The sequence below is a fragment of the Primulina tabacum genome, chromosome 4, assembly GCF_025594145.1.
Source record: "Primulina tabacum isolate GXHZ01 chromosome 4, ASM2559414v2, whole genome shotgun sequence".
Lineage (NCBI taxonomy): Eukaryota > Viridiplantae > Streptophyta > Magnoliopsida > Lamiales > Gesneriaceae > Primulina > Primulina tabacum.
The window spans coordinates 9,662,644-9,687,045 of NC_134553.1; the positions used below are offsets into that span (position 1 = coordinate 9,662,644).

Sequence of the window (24,402 nt, forward strand, 5' to 3'; positions counted from 1 at the left end):
ACAAAAATATATTTGCCAAAATCAAGACCTGCACTACAGCAAAATAAATCTGGGAAAAACTCACACAACTATGTGAGGGCAACGATCAGACTAAAGAAAATAAGTTGACTGTTGCTATCCAGAAGTTCGATAATGCAAAGATGAAGCCGGGAGAAACTCTTGCAGAATTTGACGAACAGTTCAGTAGTAATATCATCGAACTCATTTCCTTGGGAAAAAAATATTCCAATCGAGAAATTGCCCTAAAGGTTATGCGAGTTCTTCCCAGAGAATGGGACATAAAAACTATAGCAATGCGATAGTCGAAGGATCTGAATAAACTGGAACTCCATGATCTTTTCGCTGATCTTAAAGCAAATGAGTTCGAACTTGGGATACGAACTGAAGAGGAACCATCCACCTTCCAGCAAACAAAGGCCTTGGCATCTACCACGGGGACTCTTCCGGTCGAAGAGCCCACAAGTAAGAAGTCGGCTGAGCAACTAAGCAATGAAGCTATGTCCCTATTTGTTAGAAAGTTCGGTAAATTCATGCGTAAAAATTAATCTCAGATTAATAAACCTTACTTCAAAAAGTACCATACTGATGATGGTCAAGCTTGCTTTAACTGTGGAAAAAATGGGCATTTTATTGCAGAATGCAACAGGCCAAGAAATGATGAAAAGAGACCGGTTGACAGGAGATGGTCTAAAGACGATAAAAAGTTCACCAAAAAGAAGAGTCAACGAGTTCTAGTAGCAGAAGAGAACAAAAAGAAATGGGCTGACTCAGATTCAGAAAAATCCATCTCTGAAGAATCTACAAGTGAAAGTGAAGATGAGACGGTAAAATGTCTCATCGCTAATGAAGATTCAGAACTCTCAGATGAAATGGTATTTAACTTTGACTCTATTGAATTCACTCGAGAAGATCTGGTCACGACACTACACGACATGGTAAATGAGTTTAAAGGATTATCGCAAAAATTCGATGAAGCCAAAGCAGAAAAAAGTACTTAAAAACAAGTTGACTCTCTCTAGCTGCTTGCAGCAAAAGGAGGTCGACGGTTTGAAAGTGAAGTTAAGTCTGCTAGCTGCTGAGAATGATAATTTGCATAGACTATTCCATGCTACGTTAAAAGAGATCAAACGGTTGATGAATATAGTCAACTCATGGAACATACAAGTCCTTTGCCTCACTTAATAAGATACATGAGATGCAAAAACCAGCCGGAGACAAAATCGGGCTAGGTTACAGTATCAATGAATGCAGCACTTCAGAAGCATCAACTCAACCATTATTAGAGAAAGACAGTTTAAAATCAATTAAATTTGTCAGATCTAGTGTTATATATGAACATGACAAGCCTGAAGTCCAAGGAATTCATAATGTAAATCTTGAGAATAATGGAAGGCGATGTTGTTTAGGATATTCCGAAGTCAAGAGTGCTAATTCCAACCGATCATGGCTCAGACGAATGCCAAATCCAACCGTTCACAGCGGTTCAGATTGGTCCTGTAGAAAGCCAAGTTCAACCGAATATCACTCAAAAACAAGACCTAACTGTTACCACAATAACTGACGTATTCAAAGAGGTACAGAGTGATTGACAATGACAGACAGCAAAGACAACATACTGAAAAAGAAAGAACACTGCATACACCACCTGATTATGCACTTAACCGTACTTACCTTGGGACACACCATGGAAAGTCCTTTAGGATAATCCAGGTGTAGATTTATAAGGGTCTAATCAGCTCAGGACCCAAATAAAAAAGGGTACCAATATCTCATTTTCATAATTTCAGGCATTGAATAAAAAGAACTTGGAAGATTCGATCTGGTTCCTGGACAGCGGTTGTTCCAGACACATGATCGGTAATAAAAGTCTTTTATCAGCAATTGTCAACTACAGAGGACCAACTATCACCTTTGGTGATAACTCTAAAGGTATAGCTATGGGAAAATATAAGATTATGCATGGCAAGATCATTATCAAAGATGTACTTCTAGTAGAAAACATGTGTTATAACCTGATTAGCATAAGCCAACTATGTGAAAATGGTTACACCGTTGAATTTCACAAATATAAATACACTATTAAAACTGCTGCAGGTAACTCGGTGCTAACCAGTCATAGAGAGAAAAATACATATAAGGTAAGATGAAATGATGACTGTCTAAAGGTGCCCACTTGCTTCATTGCCTTAAATGGTAATAAAAATTGGCTCTGGCATAAAAGATTTAATCATCTTAATTTCAAATCCATTGCTACCATTAGCAAGCTTAAACTGGTATCTGGATTGCCTAACATTGATTTTTCCAAATATAGAATCTGCAATGCTTGTCAGCTTGGTAAACAAGTTAGTTCAACTTTCAAGAACAAAGGAAGAAACTCATCAATTAGATTTCTGGAACTTCTTCACATGGACTTGTTTGGACCTATTCCGGTAATGAGCTTAGGGGGAAAGAAATATACCCTTGTAGTAATTGATGACTTCTCCAGATTCACATGGATAATATTTTTAAGCTCCAAAGATCAAACCGTGGTTCAACTAATCAAGCTCCTCAAAAGACTTCAAAATGAGAAAATACAGCAGTAGACAGAATCAGAAGTGACAGAGAAACTGAATTTCTGAACCAATTCCTATTATCTTATCTCGAAGATCATGGCATAAAGCACGAGCTGTCATCTGCTAGATCACCTCAACAGAATGGAGTAGCTGAAAGAAGGAACCGCACACTGAAGGAAGCAGCTAGAACCATGCTGGTAGAATCCGGTATCTCACAATGGTTTTGGACGAATGTTATCAATACAGCCTGTTATACTTAGAACCGGTCTATGATCAATAAAAATCATGAAAAGACTCCATATGAAATTTGGACCGGCAAGCAGCCAGAAGTTGGATACTTCCGCATCTTCGGTTGTGAAAACGTCTCGGAGCAAAGTCCAACTGCTCAAGAACATGCTCATCATAAAAAAGAACCAGAGAACAATCATCAACCTGAGATTGTTCAGATAGAAGAAGAGTCGCTGAAACAAGAAAATAACATCACACAACCAACCGGTCCAGATCCATATGTACCATGTCTCCAGTGGAAAAAGGACCATCTACTTGAGCTGGTCATCGGTAACCCTAATGCTCCTCTTAGAACTAGAAATCAAATGATTAATGAATTTATGCATGCTGCGTTTGTCTCCCAGTTAGAACATAAGAATATTGATGATGCACTGCATGATATCAACTGGATAGAGGCTATACAGGAGGAATTTAATCAATTTGAAAGAAGCAAGTTTGGCATCTAGTTTCTCGTCCTGATAATATGCACATTATTGGTACTAAATGGGTGTTTAGAAACAAAATGGATGAAAATGGTTCGATAATCAGAAATAAGGCCAGACTAGTAGCTCAAGGCTATAAGCATGAGAAATGAATAGAATTTGATGAATCTTTTGCCCCTGTAGCTAGGCTAGAAGCAATTAGAATCTTTCTGGCCTTTGCAGCATATAATGATTTTAAGGTATATCAGATGGATGTTAAATCTGAATTTCTAAATGGTTTGCTAAATGAAGAAGTTTATGTAGAGCAACCACCTGACTTTGTCAATCACGTTCATCTTGATTATGTTTAAAAACTAGATAAAGCTCTGTATGGAATAAAACAAGCCCCTAGAGCATGGTATGACACGTTAACTAAATTCTTGCTTGAACATGGCTTCTCAACTTGAACAGTTGACAAAAATTTGTTTAAATTTTCAAAAGATGGTAACTCGTTATTTGTGCAAATATATGTGGACGATATTATATTCAGATAAACTAATCCTAAATTATGCTAGAGATTCTCTAAGATAATTCATGAGCAATTTGAAATGAGCATGATGAGAGAGTTGAACTTCTTTCTAGGGCTGCAAGTCAAGCAGTCAAAGGATGACATCTTCATTAACCAAGCTAAATACACGAGAGATATGCTGAAAAAGTTTGGAATGGAGAATTGCTCCCTAGCCACTACCCCAATGAGCTCATCAATCAAACTGGACAAAGATGAAGGAAGAATCTCTGTGGACACAAAAATATACAGAGGATTAATTGATTCACTATTGTATCTAACCGCCAGTCGTCCAGGTATAATGTTTGTTGTTTGTCTATGCACTCGATTTCAATCTAATCCAATGCAATCTCATTTTACTGCTGTTAAACGAATCCTTAAATATCTTAATGGTACTATTTGTGGGGACCCGGACGCTAACTCATTCTTTTCAATCATCATTAGGATTAAATAGATCAATTAATAAACTGGGTCGCAAATTTTTTTTTAATGTTGAACACATTATAAACAAATGTACAAATTTCTACAATAAATTAGGTCTCATCTTTTCAAATTACAAGATCAAGTTCAATATCTACAACATGATCAAAATTACAAGTCGTGTACAAAAAAAAAGTCATAACAAACTAGTATTTATCAACTACATGTCATGTGTTGAACAACCGCTCTATTTCTAAGCCCGGATCACCACTCTAATCTCGATCTATCAAGCTCTTCTCGACCCTGATCCTGTCCCACCTGTTGTCATGCACACATACAAACACAACAACAGCCGGATAACTCCGGTGAGAAACATATTTCCCAGTATAAACAACGTATACATGTATTTCATATAAACATATACAAAAGCATATAACATTTGTAAAACAATACGCATCGTATTCTACGAAAACGTAAATCGATACAAAGCAATAAATCAAACTCTTTAACTCTTACTCTTTGACTCGACTCTTATCTAGGGATCCCGATTTGAATAAGAACGTAACAAGTCTTCCACCTACTCTTCCCAGCTAGGTGGTGGTACGTTCTTATTCCCAGACTTTGGCCCGCTATATCGAATCTATACAATAGGAGTCGATCTACTCCTAGGCACATCCATATAAACCAAATGTCCAGTGACTTGGCACCTTTGCCAAAGACTCTTAACACATGCTTTGCTATAACTCAATAGACTAAGCATATCAATCTCAAGAATTGCAAACACATCAAAGCAATAACAATATAGTACGTGGTTTTGGGAAAACTCAAGCTATCTTTTACTCGAGTTATCTTTCCCGGTTTAACATTGATTTATACCTTTATTTTCGTAGTTCTTGTTGACACAATCAAATCTCAATCTGTCTTTGTTCGGTCTTCGAAGCCTTCACTACCAAATTTGGAATGACATATTCGAGAAGTACAATATCAATATACAACTCAAAGCAAGACATGATTTGATCAATACTCAATCTACTTCTGTTTCGACGGCATAACATCGTAATCTCGATATATCCGGCAACTCAGACATCAATAGATACAAACCACAACTCATAATCAATACAATTACCGGCTAGAATTCTCAAAATTTGCATAATCTCAATCACATATAAGCTGGAAAATAATAACAATTGCATACGGTGTCCGTTCCTCGATCCGGTTTCGATTATATGATTACCATAATCTCAAGAACACATAATATCAATCATATCATGATTTCTTCAATACCAAACTTTCGAACTATGTAGGAAAGTAAATAAACTTACATCCTTTTGAAGCTCTTGACAAGAGAAGCACGAAATTATACTCGGATTGAAAATCGGACGGCCGGATCTTGTACAATCTAAATTCTAAAATGAAGAACTTGAGAATTCTTTCATTGAGGTCTCGATTCTTTCCTCTGCCTTCTGAAGGAGAATGAAGGTTTTTTGAGGGTTAATACATGTTCCCATGCATGGCAAGACAAGTGTCACAATTTCATACAGCAGTGCTCGCGCATATGCGCGCCCGGTCATCGCGCATATGCGCGAGACCTATTGTCTCGGCACATGACAAATCCATCTGCTCGCGCATATGCGCGCCTCATCTTCGCGCATATGCGCGAGACTCTCTGTCTCGGCATTTATGAAAGTCACCAGCTCGCGCATATGCACGCCCTGTCTCACACATATGCGTGAGACTTACTGTCTCGGCATGTGCTTCTCGCGCATATGCGCACCTCGTCTCCGCGCATGTGCACGAGGTTTTCTGGACTCCTCACACACAATATCACATGCTTTCCCAAATCTTGTCTCGGAGTTGTCCTTTCATAATCACATCAATTCATAAATTAATAATCTTTGATTAAAAGGATAAAATCTCGGGCATTAAAATTGTGGGGACCCGGATGCTAATCATATTCTTAATCATTATTGGGACAACTTAATCAATTATAATAAACAGGGTCTAATTTTTTTAAAATACAGTATTAAATGCGGAACGTAATGACATACATTCTAATATACATATCAGTATTAAAGTACAAGTCTTGTACTATATACAATCATTCAAACTAAGGTTTAACGACTACAAATCAAGTGTTTAAACCCTATCTCTAATCAAAGTCCGTAGTCTCCACTCTAATCACGATCTCTCTTCATCTCCTCGACCCTGAACCTGTCCCACCTGTTGTCATGCACACATACAAACAAGACAACAACCGGATAATTCCGGTGAGATATACATCCCAGTATAAAAAATGTAAACATGCAGTCATATAAAAGCATGAAACACATATCAATAACATGTATCAAATCTGCAAAACATGTATCAATACAATCTCTGAATCACACTCTGTGACTCCTAGACTCTGACTCAACTAATCATAATCTTGGGATCCCGATCTGAATAAGAACGCAACGTTCTCCCATCAACTTTACCCCAGCTAGATGGTGGTACGTTCTTAGTCCCAGACTTTGGCTGCTTATATTGAAGATCTGCAATAGGAGTCGGTCTTCTCCTCAGTCTATCAATATATATCCAAAAGTCTAGTGACTTGACGGTTCTGCCATGGCGGTTCTACCAAAGACTAGGCGGTTCTGTAACAACACAAATGCAATCGCAATCACATACATTCCGGTTATGCATTCTCGAACAAAGCATATTGACATCAGACACCATTTTAACCGAGAACATGTCATGAAGAAAGAGATTCGGCTTGAATATGTGCATACTGATCAACAAGCGGCTGATATTTTCACAAAACCGTCACCAAAGGCTAAGTTTTCTTATTTCCGAAATACGCTTGGTTTAATCGATTTATCTTAGTCATTTGTTTAAGATTCTTATTTGATTGAATTATTACTAAGTTTGTTATGCAGGAAATAAAGAAATAGACAGACGAGGAGTGAAAAAAACATAATAAAATTTCATTAATTAAGGCGGACCCTTACAACAACAATTTTTTTTCACTGCACCCCTCCAGAAGGCCAACCAAATTGTCAGCCCTCCGATAGAGGTGCACATAAAGTCCTCTGAGAAGGCAATCCTTCTCAGAGCCCTCTGTTTCTTCAGAAGCATGAGGAGGTAGACATCTTCATCAGAGAAGATTTCTTTGGTATCAGCGACGCGGAGGTGCCGTTGATAATTCTTCAGTGTTGTCACCCCTTTGGGAGTAGCAACAAGCCCTCCCCTGAGGGAGGACTGAAGTTCCTGGACTTTCAACCAGGATTACAACGTCTTCTTCAAGATACTGTCCTCCAGCGCAACCTTCCGTGCCGTGATTATATCTTGCATGAACTCCTCAGCGAGATCCTGCTCACTTTAACTACTTCCAGTATTCATTTTCTCTTATCTTGCTCTGCACCTTAAAATGATTTTGTGACTAACCCCTCTGGTTGTATTTATAGATAAGAACCATACAAAAAGTCAACATCGTAATTACTGTCATGAGGATATGAAGAGTTCTCTGCAAATCGACCGCCGTTTCATTACCCGAGGATAAGTTTACTTAATGCATTTGCTTATGGGGAATATCGGTTTAGTCAATAAATTAATATGACTCAACCGTCTCCTCTCTAATCATATTAAACGGTTCATTTCTTCATATTGGGCACATTTTGTTTTCCACATCATTTCGTAAAAAATACGCAACTTTGCGTTTGCCCTATTTTGATGTGACGGCTTCTTTCTCAAAATTCGAAATTAATCATTTTACCTCCGTCAATATTTTTTCAAAATTTTTTTAAAAAAAATCCCTCCAATAACAGTCCTCCACTTGGACTGACTTGTGATTCTTCGAACTGCACATTCATACACAAATTCCGTATCATTCTTATCTTTATTTTGATGCAATCATACGCAATTCCTCTGAAATATTATCTGAGATTATCTTCTAGGTGTTTATTTCGATCTTTCTGAATCAAATGGTTGCATTAATTGTTCAAAACACAATTGTCATCAACTTCGCATCAGTATTTGCCATGACAACCAAGCCAATGAAAGCCATGTTTCGTCTCCTTGAATCTTCTGGGCTTCTTTCATTTCTGAGATGCAGTTAGAAGTATTATGAGAATCTAGTGAAGGAATTTTTCGATTTAGTATACATGGAAAACAGAGAAATTATTTGTGCTGTTCAAGGGAAAAATCTTCATTTCATCCAGAAGATGTTTGTTGATTTGTTTAAACTACCAACAGCTGGAATCACCGACTTCACTACACTTCTAGAGGGCAATATTGAGCTTTGGAAAAGCAATTTCACCATCAACGAATCTCCAATTTCTTCTCCAACCTATCAAAAATGCGATCTGAAAACCGAATTCAGATTGTTGGCTGATATCGTGGCAAAAAGAGTCCTTGCCAAGGCTGGTGCATAAAACAATATAACTTTTGAAAAATTTCTTTTCATGGCCACCATCTCATCAAATCTGAAGGTCAACTGATCCGACATTCTGTTCAAAACATTGGTGGCTATGATAAAGAAAGAAAACCAGTCTCAAGGATTTGCGGTTCAAATCTGTTATCTGCTAATTGACGCTGGAGTTCAAGCGGTGGAAATGATTGAGGTTGGAAAGACCAAGCTGTTCAACTTTTTAAGGGTTCGATTTCTTCTCTCAGCTACATCATTTTGCTCAGGAGTTCTTGCTGCTGAGAGCTCATGCTTGATCTCAGTATTTTCTAAAAATTGTGAAATATTTTGATGGATGAATTATGTCCCTCGATCAGACCTTATTCTGTCAATACCAACTGATTTTTCATTTAATAATCTTTTGAAAAGTTTAATCAGTTGTGCAGCAGTTTGGTTTTTTAATTTAAGAAATATAACCCAAGTAAATTTTGAATAATCATCAACAATTACCAAGGTGTCTTTCATTTCCCCTAAATTTATGACTGGTATTGGACCAAAGAGATCCATATGCAGTAATTCTAAGCATCTGAAGGAAGATTTACTACCCTTGTTTTTGAATGAAGATTTTACTTGCTTGCCAAGCTGACATGCTGAACAAATTTTATCTTTTGAAAAATCGATTTTAGGCATACCAGTTACAAGATCATGGTTACTCAGATGATAAATAGACTTAAAGTTTAAGTGGTTCAACATTTTATGCCTCAACCATTTTTTAGAAGAATTTGAAGCTATATAACAAACTGGTGCATTAGGTTGATCAGTCCAACTGACTTTGTAAGTATTCTCACAACGATTATCAATTAAAATGATCTCATCAGTTGAGTCTTTAACTGTGCAAGTATGTCTGTTGAACTGAACTGAGAAATTAATGGCGCATAAATAACTAATGCTAATCAAGTTATACTTCAAATTCTCAACTAGTAAAACATTTTTAATAATAAAGTTATCATGGATAAGCTTACCCTTACCCACAGTTCTACCTTTAGAGTTGTCTCCAAAACTGATGTTTGGACCAGTGTATTTGATCAGTTGGGATAGCAAATTTGCATTCCATGTCATATATCGCGAGAAACCACTATCCAAGTACCAAATTGATTTTTTTGTTGTACCTATCACCTGCAATCACACACAATATATAATTTTGGTACCCATATTTATTTGGGTCCTAAACTTATTGGTCATTTAGGAACCCAGACTTGGATCATTCTAACTGACTTACCAGTTGATGTGTTCTAAATTATTTTTCCCGGCTTGTGTGTGTTAGATGTGTGATGCGTGGATGAAACAGTATGATTGTTAACCTTCTTCAACTTCATGTTCAACATCTATCTATGTTGAATTGGCTTATAGCTGTAGTAAATGTAATAGTCAATCATAGAGTGCGGACTTTTGTAGCTGGACCGTTTAGATAACCAGCTTCGTGAATCAGTTGGACTTTCAGTGCTATATCCAATTTCAAACCGCTTATCCTTGTTCGTATGTTCAATCGGTTGAACAATGGGTTTACTTGGTTCAAAGATTTCATGTGCCACAGTTGATTTCACAAAAGTAATGTACTCTTCTTTGTGTTTATTGAACTTGGGCATTGTATCACTTGCAGAGATTTCTTCAATGTTATTGAAGCCTAAACCAGTTTTATCAGTAACTGATTTTTGCAAACTCTGCACTTCAGTCAGAGTGACTGATGACTTATTCCAAGCCTGATTCAAGTCAGTTTGTTTTGAAATCTCATTTCTCAACTGATGAATCAAATATTGGTTCTCGATCATTTCAGCTTTTTGCTTTGAAATCTTCCTTTTTAGACTCAACAGTTCAACTGACTCATCAGTTTCTGTTTTATTGTCATTGGGATCAGTTTCCTCAGCTTTGGATTTTTCAAATGAATGAGCAAGTTTGTGATACTCATTCATCATGTCATGCAGAGTGGTAATGAGTTCTTCTAATGTAAAATCAATAGAGCCGAAGTCAAATACATGTTCACTTTTTGACTCCAGTTCTGCATCGTTTGGCATTATGCACTTAACCTCTTCTTCTTCATCACTGGAGCTGGTTGAGCTCTCTGATTTGGACTTTTCACTATCTGTAGAGGCCCGAAATTCGTACTTGAAAATTTGCGGAATAATTTAAAATTTTTCTTTAAAAGTAAATAACTCGCCTCATTCATAAAATAAACTGATGAAAAGATTTAATGTTCAAAGTAGCAGCGGAAGTAAATATCCGTTTCAAAACAACAACTTAAAATAATTCATCATGATAAAAATGAGTTTGCATAAAAATGATAAGTAAACTGAATGAGGTCCTCGGGTTCCTACTACTGCCGACCCAAGCTAGCTCACTGGTCCCCGCCCTTGGTCCCGACCTCATCAGTACTTACAACAATCAAGTCTAGTGAGTCTAAAGACTCAGCATGCATATATCGTAAATAACAAGTAAATATATCATAAAATTTCATATCGTGTAAAGATGTCATATCGTAAAGCGTAACGTGAAAATATCTTGTCATGAGTAATTATAAATACGTGCATAACTGAACTGAAAATCGTAAGTGAAATGTTTGCTCGATAGAGCCCTGTCATGAAATAGCATATAATAATTTTCTGTTGAGAATATGTTCTACGCAAGTGGCCCATAACATGAACTGAATCGTCTGATCAGACTAAACCACAGTATACTGGGCGGTAGAGATCATCACAACCCTTGGACTGGATATCCGTACCAATACATGAACATGAATCGGTCAGTGACCATCGGATGAAGTAATAATCCCATGATAAGCTGCAATCCCGTGAGTGTGAAGTGGCCACAAGCAATATCGCATATATCTCAAAAATAAACTTTTATATTTTTATGCACGTAATATAATTAAATGTCCTGTATTATTTTACCGAATGGGTTGGATCGTTCCCAGTCTCGCTGCGACCTAATTCTTACATGAAAAATATGCAAATGATTTTTCCTTGAAAATAACTTAGTTATTGAACCCACAAACGGGGCCAACTAGACCAACAACTAAATTTCTAACCATGACTCCGTACCAACCCGAACCGACCTCAAACCATCATTTAGTCATGATTAAAATACACCTAAAATGCTGAAATAAAGCTCCTAAAATTGTACAAGTCGAAATTTGGTGAATGGAGGCCAAAAACAAAAAACGCTCTTTCGAGAATCATTTTGGCACATTGCACCGTAAATTCTCGTATGAACTCCAAACTTAACCGAATCACAAACGGCCAAAAACATGACCTTTCTAACTTGATGAGGTACTGTCCAGTCGAAGGCCATAGTCTAAAAGCCAACCAAGAACTCAAACGGACCCCTCTGAACCGAGCCCCAAGCTGCTGTCCAATTACAGCAATAGGGCTTGTGCTTGCATCACTTCGTTTTCGAGACTATTGGCCATTGGGGCTTGAACCGCCAATCAGAGCCTCGTACCAACATCCTAAGGTATGGCTTGAACCATGGCTAAGGGCCCTAGGCCAGCCACAATCCAAGCAACACCAGAAACATCACCACGCTTCCAACCGAGAACCAAACTACACGCGTGGGACGTCTCGCTTGTTCTTGTCGTCATGTATCATTCCAGTGGCCATAGGAACGACCATGGCATGATCTAGACCCCATGAGGTATTGTGTGAACCGTGGTTAAGGGCTAAAAAACCAACCAAGATCCACATCACCCCTAAAATCGAAAGCTACACATGCAGGAAAAATAAAGGGGATCGAAGGGCACTTGTCTTGTTTTATTTAAAAACCAAGGGAACCATGGACCAAGCCTTGAAAGGTCGACTTGGTCACGTCTTAGACACACCAAGGAGAGGTTCTAACCATGGCTACAGCCCCTAGGGTAGCCAAGATCAGAATCTTCACCGTAGACAATAAACATGTAAATCGAGACACAAAAATGACATGCTGGGGGAGTTGCTGTCAAAACGTGATGCAAGGGGGAAAGGGGCTGAAACCAATGGACAACTCCCTTCCTAACACACCCTATATCATGTCTAAAATCAGCCTTGAGCCCCTGGAAATCGAGCTGCAACCACAAAAACAACAAGGAACGTGAAGTGCATGTGGGAAGAACCGAAAATTCTATACATGTTTTTCGAAAGTTGCTGTCCAAAAATCGAATTTGCTTCATGATTCATGTACGTGTAATGTTTTAAATTATTTATATAACTTGATTGAAGAGAAAAGAAACGTATATACATGCCTTGGATTTGTTTGAAACAAAAACAAATCGATTACGACGACGCGACGCGGAGGAGACGGAGTGTTCTTCTCTTGTTTCTACTTTTCTCTCTTGTTTTTCCCTCTAGCTAAATCTCGATTTTTCTCTCTGAAAACCTACTGAATTTCGAGACTAAGGAGTGGGAGGGAAGGCTAGGAAAATAGATGGGAGGTTGCAAGATAAAAGGAAGAGAATAATCTTGCTATCTTTCTAGTTTGTGAGATAAGGAATGATTATGATATCATAGGATTTGAAGGATCATTAGAAGGTGAGAGGGCCGATTTTCCTAGTCTAGATACAAGGGAGGAAATTGTTTATTTAATAATTATTGATGATTAAAAGGTTAGAGATTATCTACCAAGAATGGATCAAGGAAATGAATCAAGGGAAATGAGTTGTCAAATATTTTGAATCAAGGGATAAGGAAAGATATCAAAAATGGGGAGTTGACAAATTAATTAAATCTTAAAGGGTAGTGGCCGAAAATTGAATAAAAATGGAGGGAAAATATTTCTTAATTATTGAATTTTAAATCTTTAGTGTTTTATCTACCCATTAAATATTTTAGTGAATTAATAAATCAATTATTGAACCTAAATGAACTTATTTACTACTTATCTCAAATTACTTAAATAATTCCTTAGACTTTTTTTTACAATAAAATAACTTATTATTTATCTTAAATAAATTCTAGGAATGTTTTCTTAATGTTAAATTTTATCTCGATACTCCAACTCTAGTCTGGCCTCACTTATTTAACTGAAAAGACAAAACTATACCTACGCGATTTAAATTAAACAATCATGACTAACAACTTTAAAAATGCTTTAAATAATAAAGAAATTATTTTTAATTTAAATACTAGAAATTATCCATGGCTTATACGTAGTCTGATTTTACGGGTTCTACACTATCAGTCTCTGCCCATTTTGATTTGCTCTCTTCAGCTAGCAGGACTTCGTGTTTCTTCTTGAATGATCTCTTATCATTCATGTCTCTTCTTTTGTATTCAATTGATTTCTTCCCTTTTTCAGTTGAATTTTTACTTTGCCTTTTTGGTTTAGGACAGTCGGCAATAAAGTGTCCTGGCTTGCCACAATTATAACAGGAATTTGGTTCTTCCTTGGATTTGTTTATCTGATATTGCCTCTGGAATGAACCTTGGTTTCTTCTCATGAATTTCCCAAATTTCTTCAAAAATAATGACTTCGCATCATTACTTAACTGATCTGCAGTTTTCTCAGCTGAACCAGTTGGTTCTAGTTTGACAGCACTAAGACAAGTTGTAGCTTCTGGTGTAGAAGGTTCTCCTTCTCTTGTTTGCAACTCAAACTCACAGGCCCTTAGATCAGCAAATAAATCGTGTAGTTCGACCTTATTCAGGTCCTTTGATTCTCTTATGGCCATGGTCTTAACATCCCACTTCTTGGGAAGACCTCGGACCACCTTCAGCGTGACTTCTTTGTTTGAATACATTTTTCCGAGTGCATTCATTTCATTTATGATGCTGCTGACTCTCTCATCATATTCGTTCATAGATTCTCTAGTTTTCATTTTAATATTATCGAATTTTTGAACAACAACTGAGAGTTTATTTTATTTGGTTTGCTCATTGCCTTCGCATAGCCGAATTAACTTCTCCCAGATTTATTTTGCAGTCTTGCACATCTTTATCTTGCTTAAATTAATTTTATCCAGCGTTTTGTACAAGATGTCTTTAACCACATTGTCCAAATTGGCTTTTCTTTTATCTTATGATGTCCATTCTTCTTTGAGCTTTTCAATACAGCGTGGTGCACCATCAGTTATGACAACAACAGTGTTTGCTTTCAGTATGTTCATGGGTACGACAGTGATAACGTACCACATATCTTCATCTTATGCAGCTAGATGAGCTTGCATTTTAATCTTCCAATCATCAAATTCTTCTCTGGAAAACATTGGAATTTTGTTGAAAGAAGACATGGTAATCAGTTTTGTAGATAGAAATATTCAGGAACAAGATTCAACCGCTCAGATACCACTTGTTAGGATCGGATGGTAGTGAAAAAGTGTTTAGACGAGGGGGAGTTGAATAAACACTTGACAGCTTTCACAACCTTTTCGAATAATGAGTCAGTTTAATGATAAACTGAATTCAGGAATCTTGTTGTCGATGTCAATCAGTTAACTAATGAAAATACGGAAATAAATTGAATGAAAGATAGAATAAAACTGAAATTAAGGGACTCAAGATTTGTGGATGTTCGGAGATTTCAAACACTCCTATGTCACCCCTTATATCTCTAAGATATGATATTTACTAAAAGACTTTGATCTATACAAAGATTTGTACAAACCCAATTCAATTTGAGCTTAACAATGCCAAAACTGAAAATCTTAGTTTCAATACAATTTATCAGTACTCAACTGATGTGTAACTTCTTAGCACAACTGATCTCTACAAAATCGAATAATACAACAATAAGTGTTTGTGCTTTTAAGTTCAAAGTATAGCCTGAAAGCTATGAATGTGTATACTAAGCATGAAATTTTGAGAGTTTTTAAACTTGAAAGAATATGCATAGAGTTCTGCTTGATAACTTGAACACTTTCGTAGCTTGATTATTGATTACATTTCTTCAGCTGATCTTCTCGGCTATTTATAGGCTTTGCTTCCAACGGTAACAGATCCGTTGTATAGCCACGTCAACATTCTTCTGACAATCATATACTGTAGCTTTTCTGAAATGTGAAGTTCCCACTATACGTTGCAGTCTGCTCTTGTACAATTATCGGTTGAAAGCTACGTTCCTTAATGGATGACGTGTCAAAACTGATTTATCAGTTGACATAGCCGATAAGATTAATTGATTACTCTCAACTGACGGTAGTGTAACTGATCAGTTTCAGCTGATCATCCAGTTGACTACATAGTTCAGTTGTCTTTGATTATATACGCACTAATCTGCAGTTTGGGCAACCAACAGTTTACGAATTTTTAGTTCAGTTACTTTTAGCCTTCCTGTCACACGCTCAATTTGTCAAACTCCGAAATTAAGTTTCCAACACCTAGTGATCATAAAATCATATTCCAGAGACTAAGAGATGCATTTTAAAGAAAATTGTCAATTCAGTTTCGCAGCAAGCGTAATGCTGAAGTAAAACTTCTGAACCCAAAAATGAAGGATTCTAAAAGATTTGGAGAAACAATGCTCCAATTAAGAGCAGATAAAGAGCTCGAACTAGAAGAAATAGAATGCCTCAAGATAGCTCTACAACATAATAAGGTAGAGTTTGAATCAAGGGTATCATTAGAAGATGTCAAGAGAAGGATCAATGAAAATTACAATGAAGATCCCTTAGCATGGTGGATAAAAATCAACTCAAAACTTGTCTTAGAATTAAGGAAGGTAAAGAGTATGAATTTGTCTGATGTAAGCCTATCCCGATGAACATAGTTAATCAAAGAGATATGCAAGTTATAATCAAAGAACGTCTGGACTTTGGTTTGATCAAAGTAGGAATTTCACCATACAACAGCCCATGATTTCTTGTAAGAAATGATGGTGAGATAAAAAGGAACAAACCCAGACTAGTTATTAATTACTAAGAAATTAATAAGTTTGGAGTTTGATGGGTATTTTTTACCTAGTAGGGAACATCTAATTAGTTGCATATGCAATGCGAAGATATTTTCTAAATTTGATTGTAAGTCTGGTTTTTATCAGATTCGGATGTAGGAAGAAAGCAAGAAATTCATAGCTTTTTCCACACCACAAGGACACTATATCTGGAAAATATTACCAATGTGATTGACTAATTCACCTCAGATATTTCAAAAAAAATGGATAATCTATTTAAAGATTATTTCAAATTTATGTTAGTCTATATTGACGGTGTTAATTGTGTCTAAAAATATGGATGAACATATCAAGCATTTAGAGATTTTCTCTCAAGTTTGCAAGGAAGAAGGAATGGTTTTATTTGAAAAGAAAGCTGTCATTGCCATAAGAAAGATTGAATTCCTCGGAGTAGAAATCGATGAGTCTGGAATAATTTTGCAGGATCATATAGAAGAAAAGGTGAATTTTTTTTCCAAACGAGCTAAAAATAAAGAAACGACTTAAAAGTTTTCTAGGAGTTGTTAATTTTGCTGGGATTTTTATTAAAAACGTAGAAAAACACAAGAAAGAGTTTAATCCATTATTGAAAAAATATGCGAAATTTATATAGACGAAAGAACACACTCAAGGACTTATCCAACTCAAGGATATTAGTAAAATTCTTCCGAAAATGGATATTGTCCAGGATGAAGATGATCTAGTATTATATAAATATGTCAGTGATCATTGGTGGGCGGCTGTTTTAACCAAGCTCGCACCAGAAGGAGAACAGTCATGCAGATATTGCAGTGGACTTTTCTCAGATACAGAAGCCATAAGATCGCATATAAACCAAAAAGAATTTTATGCAATAAAAAGAGTTTTTGAAAAATGGCCATTATTTTTATTTGCAAAAAAATTTACTTTAAAAATTGATAACACACAGGTAAAAGCTTTTTTGAGGAATAGAACAAAATCTAAACCCAAGAAGGCAAAATTATTAAGATGGCAAGCTTTGTCAAAATTATGTTTTTTGATATTTTGATTATTAAATCTCATGAAAATATTCTTGCATATTTTTTAACAAGAGATGGGTAGCGGTGTTATCGATGTCATCATAAAAATGCAAAGGCATTTGAGGGAACACCTTGAAATGCTTCAAAACAAGTTCAATAAGCTTGCCCTAAATGCAGAAGTTGTGGGTAGGCTACAACAAGCCAATAAGAAAATTGTCTCTGATGGAATTATAGGATGTTTACATGCTTATACTCACCTATGGTCTGCAATGCAACGGTCTATCCTCCAAGGCATTGAGAAACCACTGGTTTTCCAAATGGAGAGTTTTCGAGTACATGATTCTATACCTGGAGCAGGGGATTCAAATATCCCTAGCACAAGTGTTAAGTCGGGATCATCCCCAGATGAGTCGATCGAAAAAAAAATTGAAACTCGAGATCCCTATCTCGAGTTTTCAAGTCGACCCTTTATCTCGGGGATTAAAGAGGGAAAGATCAATCTTAGACCTAAAAAGACAAGGGAAAATCTAGGTTGATACTAATGAAGCTACAATTTCTCCATTTCAAGTTTATCAAAAAATTGGGAGAAATTAAAATCAAGAATAAGCATTAATCTCGCCACAATTAGGGTTGATGTTTCAGGAAAATATCCTAGGATATGGATGAAACCGAATTCATATCCAAAGGAGTAAAAGCTTGGTATGAATTCGGAGCTCTTGCCTTGGTTTATATTACATCACCTAGCTTTCCCCGAAATTTCAGTACTACCTAAATGGATTCAGGAAGCGGTTCATGAAACATGGGAAAATAACGACAATTTGTCCCGGGGAGACATTCAGGAGCTATACTTCTTTAGTGCAGCACCAGAACTAGCAGGAAAAGGCTCTCACGAAGTCTTTCATTTCATCAAGTTAAGGAGGCCAGATATTAATGTTCAAAATTCAGTAAGGATCCTCCGATAGAAGAAACACCCCTTATTTGCTTCAATAACTGAAGATGACATTTTCACCAGAAAAGCATGGGGTCTATGGGTCTGTTTAATTGAGATGGACAAAGTCAAGTTTCTGTTTAAGTTTTATCATAATTCTGTAAACGGAACATTCCAGTTAAATACTATGACATGAAAAACAACGACTTTTGCAGAAGATTTATTTGAAAAAAAGAAAGAAATAAATCTTTTGTGGAATAGCACTTTTGTGGAATAGCAAGATGTCAGGGAATAAAGAAACTCGTCGGAAATTCTGCAACATGGCTCATGTGGGAAGATGGTCAGAACGGATATGTCCAGAGTGCCCAAATCATAAGGAGCCAGAATTTGGCAAGAAAACATCTTGTAGAAACAGGACCAAGTGGTGAAGGACCACAATCACGTTTTCCTCGGAGACAACAAAAGTTTAAGATTACTTGACAAAAATAAATGGACATGTGACCACAGTCGCGTTCTCCTCAGGGAAACCAAAAGCTAAGATTCCCCGATAAAAGCAAGTGGGCACATGGTTTTTCCACTATCAAAAGACTTAGACCCAAATACAACTATAAATAAAGAATAAAATAGAAAAAAAATACACCAGATTTAAAACGAAGTTTGGAACCAAATAAAAATGTATTCTACATATTTTAAGGTTTCCAAAAGATAGATTAAGGTCATAAAAAAGCAGCTGATAATTTTCAAAAATCTCTACAAATAGTTAAAAGAAGCAGGGAATGAGATCTTAGCTGACATGATACAGACACATATATACTGGTTATGCTAGGAGATAAAGATGGAAGAACAAACTGTTTCTAGATTAATGATCTAGAAAAAAACAACTCAAGAAAATATATGGAGACCATTCAACTACCCACCCAACCCACTCAAGAGATAGTGCCAACCACAGCTGGAAGACATTAAAGAAAAGCTAAAACAAGTTTTGGAGTCCGGAACTCAAATCCGCAAAAGACTTCTATAAGATATCATTCAGTCTCTTCATTTTATTTCAAAACATTGTATTATTTTCTTTTTTGTTTGTGCGTTTTAACTTCAGCTACTATAAGTAGATAAACAAGTTTCTCCTTCTCTATAGGAGGTTACTATGTAATAATAGTTTGTATATTTGAATAAAAATACCAAGGCTTTTGTCCCTCTCATGTATTAGTTTCAAATTGAACTATTTTACTATACACCCTGAGGTAGGAAACGAAACAGGGTTGTGCTAAGTGCTGTTGAAGGAATCTGCGTCAAAAACCATCGGTTGCGATTGTGTGTTTGGGCTGTGAGGAGCAGTCCGTAAAAATCGGTGGATATAACCCGTCGGCATTCTAGTCAAAGATGTAAACTGTTCAATTTATTGTACGGAAGGAATGATGGGCCATTTATTAAAAAAAATCGATAATCGGAACATGGTTTATAGGCTGGAAACCTTGCGTAGCTGTATGTCATGAAGCTATATGCATTTAAGAACATGTTCGATAGATAAAACAATATCGCGTACCATAATTAGAAGAATTAAGGATATTTTGGGAAATTTTGAAATATTGGAGAGTTAAAACAAAGATTTCAGGCAATGGACAGTAAAGAAAAGTTGAGTATGGAGACAAGAAGTGAGTACCAAATTGTCCTTGATTTATACCATAATCAAATAAAAATATTATCCAATCAGTTCGATTTCAATCTCCCCCCGTCGTTGGGCATAATATTTTAGTTAAATATTGAGTAAGTCTCTTGTGAAACGATCTCACAAATCTTTATCTATGAGACGGGTCAATCTTTTTACCTATATTCACAATAAAAAATAATATTTTTAGCATAAAAAGTAATATTTTTTCATAGATAACTCAAATAAGAGATTCATCTCACAAAATATGACTCGTGAGACCGTCCTACCTAAGTTTTTGTCTTAAATATTATACTGCAAAAGAGAAGTGTAAAAGTACATTTTTATATAGATAAGGATGTCCCATCATTTTTTCTATTTTCTTCCCGCTTTCCTCCTACTTTCTTTCTTTTAGACTTGTGTGTGAAAGGTTGGCCGATTATTCTGTACCAGAGTAGAGGAAGAGAATTTGAACTTGACTTGTAATGAATAACCTGAGGTAAAATCAAACAAAAATTTAAATTATCTTTATTAAATAATTGCTTAGCAGTTATTAAATTGTTATCTATTTCTTGGCTTTATTTATGTATCTGTGTTAAAGTTGGAGACTTTGATGGCTTCGGACCTTGTTTTGATCTTGTTTACTTATTTCTTGGAGTGCTATTTTCTTGGGGTTTATGGTGTGAGTTCTGCTCCTACTTTGTTACCCACCTATTTTATTTAGATCTTTGAACCTTTTTGTTCAAAAGCTTGAACTTTTGTTTTTTGGAATGACGGGTGTTGTTTATTTTTGTTAAAATTGATGGCAGGTGGATCCAATAACTACGAGTTGATTTATATTCTCAGTTTTATGAGTATTAAATGCTGTAGTGGTTTAAATGGAAATTTTACATCAGTTGTGTTTTGAAGTATCGTTTGAATGAATCTGAATCCTAGGAATATCGCTTTGGAGTGTTTATTTTTTTTATTGGGATTTGTGCGAATCTTTATCTGCAAATTTTCATTAAATCTGATTTTAGATTTCACCAAGGTCATTTTTAATTTTCTCCATCTATCATTTGTCCAGATCTGTTCGTTTTCATACATGAATAGTGGCAGATTTTATTTTCTTGTCATTTGAGTTTTTGTGATATGTTGGATTTCAGTTAGTTTTATATATGTATTACTGCTTTTTGTAATATATCTGTTATGTTGTATAGCTTTCAGATATTTCTTTGGAATAGAATCAAGAATCGTGTATATCTCTGCAGGTGGGAACATCCTGAAATATAAGCGAATACATCTTCATACGTGTTGCTGAATATCACATTTTGGTGAATAAACACGAAAAAGTTAAAGATTTGTCAACGGATTTTGTGCCATGATGATGTTTGAGGATGTTGACTTGTGCAGCAATCTTAATTTCTTCTCATCCGCTCCTATCAAGGAAGCTGAGACTTGCGGTCCACAGTCTGATGAGCCAGAGCAAGCTGTGGAGGATGATTATATGGATGAGATGGACATCGATGAACTTGAGAGGAGAATGTGGAGGGACAAACTGCGACTGAAAAGACTTAAAGAATTGAGCAAGGGAAAAGTAGGAGTTGATTCTGCTAAACAAAGACAATCTCAAGAACAAGCTCGAAGGAAGAAACTCTCGAGGGCTCAAGATGGGATCTTGAAATATATGTTGAAGATGATGGAAGTGAGTAAAGCCGAAGGTTTCGTTTTTGGAATTATTCCCGAGAAAGGAAAACCGGTAACCGGGTCTTCAGATAATCTTAGGGAGTGGTGGAAAGACAAAGTCAGATTTGATCGTAATGGGCCAGCTGCCATAGCAAAGTATCGAACTGATAATGCATTACCTGGAGCAAATGAGAGCTCGAAGCTTATTGGCTCAACAGTACACACGCTGCTGGAGCTTCAAGATACGACCCTTGGCTCGCTTTTATCTGCTCTCATGCAGCACTGCAATCCTCCTCAGAGACGGTTCCCGTTGGAGAAAGGTGTCCCGCCTCCATGGTGGCCCAGTGGGAAGGAAGATTGGTGGCATCAGTTGGGTCTGCCGAAGGATCAGAGCTTTCCTCCTTACAAGAAGCCTCATGATCTGAAGAAGGCATGGAAGGTGGGCGTGTTAATGGCAGTCATCAAGCACATGTCACCTGATATTTCCAAGATTCGGAAACTTGTAAGGCAGTCGAAGTGCTTACAGGATAAGATGACAGCTAAAGAAAGCACGACTTGGCTTGCTATTATTAACCAGGAAGAAACACTAGCTCGGGAACTTTACCCTGGCTGTTATTCACTTTTATCCTCATCTGGCACCGGTGGAACATTCACTTTGAACGACTACTATGAGTATGACGTTGAAGGGGCAAACGAGGACCCTAACCTTGACGTGCAAGAGCAGAAACCGAGACCTATTGATTTGTTGAACGATGAGCTAACATCTCAAGAACAATCTTCTGGAAAACTAATGGCCAATTTGGAGTTCTCCCGGAAGAGGAAGCAAGACAATGAAATGAATGTGGCGATGGATCATGAGATATACACTTGTGCGTATCTTCGTTGTCGTCACAGTGAAGTTTGCCATGGCTTTAAGGATAGAAATTCTAAGGATAATCATCAACTTTCTTGCCCTTACAGACATTCATCTGAGTTTGAAATTTCAAACTTTAGCACCAACAAAGTCAAGCCAATCATCTTTCCACAATCTTTTCCACAATCAAAATCTGTGCCTTTGCCTTTGAATCCTGCTCAAGGATACTGTCCAGGTACCCTTGATTTATCAGGACTTGGAGTTCCAGAAGATGGGCAAAAGACGATCCACGAACTTATGTCATACTACGACAATAACATCGCCAAGAACATGAAGCCCAAAAATTCTATAGCTACAGAGGACCATTCACTTCAGCAACATGGCGTCATTCAAGATCAACAAGATGGCTACCTCCACAGACAAGGAGGGTGATATCTTTGAAGACCCCAACATGCTACATCCTAATCCATCAGTTTTCAGTCCAGTACACATGTTCGGTCAATGTGAGCTTATAAATCACTATTTTAACTCCAACGAGAATCAAATCTTCGAACCAATGTCTAGTTCTCCATTCAATGTATTGCCCACGGATTATGCCGGCGGTTTTCCAGGAGAGAAGGATAACCTACCAAAGCACGAGGATGCAATCTGGTACTAAGATTACAAATCATGTTCCAATCACCTACTATATCTTAGTTATTATGGTAAATTTTTTACCAAATAGTTGTAGATGTCGAGGGACTTAGGTGTGGTTGTTATGAACAATATAGATAGGTCCTTTCAGGGCGTTGTACAATGCTTTGCTGCTAAAAATAGATAAACTCATAGATGTATATAAATAAACTTTAGTTTTGTGTCATTGTTGTATTTGTGGGTTGTTTTATGCAAGCCATAGGCGATAACGCGAAGTTTCATATGTTTGCTCTGGTATCTAGTTCATCTTTATCCTTGCGGTGTTTCTTTGACTGAAGAGCCTATTTTTTGTCTTTAATTTAATTGCTTCTTCTCTCTCTGTGGTAGCCAAAATCATGTGAAAATCCAGGAAGTAGGTGAGGGGAAAGAGGCATTGGTGAGATGAGAAGTTGTTTGATGCTATTGAGAGCAAAACTCATGTATGTTTTTAAACAAGAATCCATGAAGTTTAAAAAGTTATATAACAGTTGCTATGGCTCCTACATGGGGTTCAAGCACCCGTGCTCACAATCATATGATAATTGGTTGATCGAGAGCAGCCCCAGCTTCCCTGGTTGATTCCGCTAAATATGTGCGATAGTTTTATGAACCGATGAATCGTAAAGATGAAGGCAAACCTAAACTATTCGAGTTTGCACGATTTGATTCATGGATCCCGTGCAGCAGCTTTATATATTGGGATCATTAGTAGATATCAAGGTGGTTTGGAACTGGCTGAGTTTGCATGAGTTACTCATAAAACACTAGTGAAATATCTTTTGAAGTTTTTAGTTACATGTCAACAAATGTGGATGCTCCAAGTTGCTTATTGTGTAGGAATTTCTCAACTTCCATCCTTCATGGATGATACTAGGAAAAAATAACATTTTTGGTCCTGCAATTACAGGTTTTTAATTATTGATCATGTTGTTGCCTAATTCACGATTTTATACCACTAATTTATATATTTTTTTTTACAGAATTGATGATATGAGGTTAGGAAATGATGACGTGACACCAAAATTGTTGATGTAGCACTGGACATTGTTGACATGGTCGACGATACATTAGTACTCTGATGAAAAAGACTAATTTTTAAAAAAAAATGCAAATGAGAGGATTAAAATCGTAAATTGTTCGATAA

At 36.6% G+C, this 24,402-nt stretch overlaps 1 pseudogene; it reads left to right on the top strand.

Moving 5' to 3' along the window:
• The first annotated feature begins 21,428 nt into the window (after positions 1–21,428).
• LOC142543055 (protein ETHYLENE INSENSITIVE 3-like) lies at positions 21,429–23,551 on the top strand (annotated as a pseudogene).
• The last annotated feature ends 851 nt before the right edge of the window (positions 23,552–24,402 follow it).